The sequence below is a fragment of the Amblyomma mixtum genome, chromosome 3 (assembly GCF_055824585.1).
Source record: "Amblyomma mixtum isolate Tamu chromosome 3, ASM5582458v1, whole genome shotgun sequence".
Lineage (NCBI taxonomy): Eukaryota > Metazoa > Arthropoda > Arachnida > Ixodida > Ixodidae > Amblyomma > Amblyomma mixtum.
Window position 1 is genome coordinate 331467318 of NC_143014.1, and position 4027 is coordinate 331471344.

Genomic DNA, 4027 nt, shown 5'->3' on the forward strand with positions numbered 1-4027 from the left:
ATAACGGCGTGGAGTGTTACGTTTAATATAAGCTGTAAACCGCATCCAGATTCTTAATTTGTGTGACTGATCAACGTGTCTTGACTCACGTTCAATCATGTACAGTAGCAGTCCAGGTGCAGAAGAATTGAAGTACTATTACACACAAGCTCTTCCTTTATGCATGTTGTGCATTGCGCACATACAAAGCATGTGGCTTAGAATGAAAGAAGAGTGTTTGGGTGAGTAAAGGCACATACGTTTTATTTTCATGACAAATTGCATACATTGTACTTCTGCATATTGCTGTCAGATTCATCTGAAAAGCATAAGAAAGACTTCACTTAGCAAACACAATCAAACTATTCACTATTGACCAACTGGCTTTTCTAGGGTCTTGCAAAAATATTTAATGAGATCGAAACCATTACGTTTCATTGACCAAATTCATTTTTTCTTTACAGGAAAGAAACTAAAATCCACAGGGCCAGGAAAAAACACACAATGCACTTACCTGGACAACACTGTGTGCATGAATGCCCTGAGCTGCCGAAAAGAAGGTAGCTCAGGATGGGTGCCAAAAACAATTCAATGCAGATACCTTCTTGCTGTCCATAGTACTCACTGCAAACCTTAGTGAGCAAGGAACCATGGCAACATCTTAGTATGGCGGAAAACTTGCCCTCAAGCAATGTGCAAGTGCACTTCCCCAAATCTTATGCTCGCTCACAGCTTCAATTATCTCAGCACGGGCAAGAAAATGTACAGATCTCCGATTTCGAATGAAAATGCAGTCATAAATACCGGTCACTGTCCATTGAGATATTCCAATAAGTGTGCAGTACGCATTACAAGGAGCGCATCCGCAGGCTTTCAGAATGGGCTCTATGCAGGAATCTAACCAAATGCTGTTGCCATGTGGACCTTATCGAAATGGCCCAAAAAGATGAAGTGTCCTCAAGTGTCTGGTGCAAAAAAGAGCTAAAACATGAGACTTTCTGCTTCTTCATCAGCTGTGAAATGTTCTTTATTCCTGCTGATTCGCACAGCCTCACAGTCTCTTTTTTTGTCTTTTTGCAAAACCGTTCTATATCAGCAAAACATCTCCCTCCCAAACATTTCAGTACCCATGAAGAAGCAGAAATACCCACGTCTTAGGTATTTTTTCACAAACTACATAAGGAAGGCTCGCCTTTCTGGGCCATTATTTCGAAAAGGTCCGTGTGGCAACAAACTTTGGGACATTTTCTGCAAAGAACACGAAGTTCTGAAGCCTGAGAATTCATTCCTCATGAGATGCCTGTTCATATGACAGGGTACCTCAATGATCTGTTACTGGGGCCTGTGAGTGCACTGGCACTAAAATCAAGGATGTGTACCTTTCCTCGCCACATGCTGCAACAATGTATGTTGTGAGCAAAAGCATTAAGGTATCGAAGGACTGTGCTTCCAGCTTGCTTCCGGAGGGAAGCGCAAGAGTCTGGCCATGCTCAGCTGTAACCTTTCCTGCTTGTTCATTGAGTTATGCAGTCAGTACTAGAAACAGAAAGAAGGCTCCTGCATCAGCTAGTCTTTGACACCCATCCTGCGTGACCTTCTTCTTGTGCAACATAGCAGGCAACTCCATAAGATCCTTCATGCACATGGCGTCATTCGAGTCAGTGTGTTGCATCAGCTATTTCTTCCTGGTCGTGTGGTTTGTGCTATTTTCTAGAAATTCTTTAAGAAATTACTACCTCATCCTCCACTTCCTGAAGACAAAGTGCTAGACAGGGCTGTTCCACACGTTGTGCAGCAAACTGGCTATTTTCTCATACGTCAGAGGCACTCAGCTATCAAGCAATGCTTACTGTATTCAGCAGTGGAGTGTACATGCGAGATATCATTATTTTCAAGTTCTCGCAGTGGCATCTCATGCAAGAATATCAAAATTCTCCTCAATATGTGCTGATATTTTCAAGGATACGCACTATTATTAGGTGAAAAACAAAAGCTGGTCACATACGAAACAGCTGAAGCAGAGCACCAAGGTACTCACCAATTGCTTGAAGAGCTGTCTGCCAGTTCTCGTGCCATCCCAAATATGGGTACTTTTGAGTGCACTCCTGTCAATGTCTTCATCACGTCAAGCCACTCCAGCATTTCGGTCGAAAGATTTCCCTCTACAAAAAAAAGGAGTTTGTTTTGTTAGACTGGTCATATTTAATTTTACTTTGCACTAGGTACATGGCATTTTACTGCCCTAGACTAAACAATACCAATCATGAATCACCTTTCGAATCATGTCATATATGATCACAAAATTTGGTGTATGTGATACACTCTTATAAATTCTGATCAAAATAAAGCTGACATAGTTAAGTATCATTTCTAGAAATGTGGTATTAAGGAAGGAGGCTAACCAGATAACCTCCATGAATGTTTTTTAGATGGATGCAAGAGTCGGCACTCTAGCATACAAAATGTAAAGGGTCATCCACTCTTACTGCGAACACATGGCCTCTCTTTTCAGACAGCCACTGCAAGTGACACAGCTGCTCATCGCAGCAGTGTGGCGCTGGAGAAGGAGCTGAATGTGGTGTTTCGCCTCATCTGCCAATTCGTTTCGATGGCCTTCCAATGAGCCTTTCAAAGAGCACAGCCATGCGCTCGCGTGTTCGCACTAAGAGTGAACGACCCTACACAATATGGCAAGTTTCATCTTCTAACATGTAACTTCATGCTCCAATCACGATCTAATTATGCAAAAAAATTTTTCAACCTTCCATTCTGCATTAAGGAAAAATTCCTATGGGCTCTGTTCACCAGCCTCTGCAAGCACACGCAAACTGTGCACGTTTTACATTCAGTTTTGATAGCTTTGCTCTCTATATGACGTCTTGTAGTACAAAACAAGAAAATGAAATTTTTCAGGTGGTCGAAATTTCCGGAGCCCTTCACTACGGCGTCTCTCATAGCCTCAGTCGCTTTGCGACGTTAAACCCCAACAAATCAAATCAAACAAAACAAATCAAATTAATTTTTCATATTGCCTGAGCTACTGAGGAGGTAAAGAATATAAATGCAAAATGCCTTTTGTCCCTGCATAAAATTGTTAATATAGATACAGCTGTGCTTAACTGAAAGAACTATTGTGCACAACTGGGCTATTTGGTATTAATTCGCTGAAGCCAGAAAATGTGTGTAAAATATGGGAAGTCCTAGTTCTCTCTCGTTCTTGTGTTCATTTTTTGCTACTCGTTTCAACAAACCAAGGCTGAAAAATCATTAAAAGAGGGACATGCAAAATAGTATAAGTGCAGCAATTCATACGCCTTTATAATGTGGCCATATATCATTATGACATGTTACAGCCAGAGTACCATATCTATTCACCATGCCAGAGCACTTAGAAAAGGTGAAAGAAGTACTAGATGAAGGTTTGCTAATCCCCTAAGCACGTCGCAGAAAAAATAAGGCTGGGTGTGATGTCTCACCTCTGTAGAAATCCAAGTCATGACATTTGCTTCCCCCATGATGAACGCTCAGCACATAATAAGGCGAAAGAAGGTTTGTCATTTCCAAGAAAAGGTCATGGATCCATAAATAGTACTTCCTGCTCATAAGACAGAGCGGCACTCATTGGACATTCTACCTGCCACGCAAAAAGCAGTTTGTTTGAGTGGACGAAACTAGAAAGAAAGCATAAAATATCTATGGCCAAATGTCTGAACTGAAAGAAATTGAGGGTATTGTAATAGTGAATATGTTAATATATCGCATGCAAGATATGCATGACATTCAACTCAGCTACCATTGGCTTAGCTACTATCTTGCACATTATTATCACAAAAATACTGATATAGTACTGTCAGCATTAGTAGTAGCAGTGAAGATTTCATGGAAATAAAGGAAGGGACTTAGTGTTGGCTGTCATTTTCATAGCAGGCACCTGACCAATAGCCAGTGCAAAGGAAACGGGAGAAATGGCCAAAGAGAGGACCAGGAGGAAGGACGATAGCATAGGAGGACATAGGATACAATAGGAAGGCAAGGCTTGCATAAAGCA

At 41.3% G+C, this 4027-nt stretch overlaps 1 long non-coding RNA gene across 1 annotated transcript; it reads right to left on the bottom strand.

The window, feature by feature from the left end:
• Positions 1-208: 208 nt before the first annotated feature.
• LOC149355950 (uncharacterized) lies at positions 209-3566 on the bottom strand. The gene is made up of 3 exons (XR_016289775.1): positions 3456-3566; positions 2018-2141; positions 209-298 (listed from the first exon to the last, which is right to left on the bottom strand). It is a non-coding gene; the product is annotated as an uncharacterized LOC149355950 (long non-coding RNA).
• Positions 3567-4027: the final 461 nt, after the last annotated feature.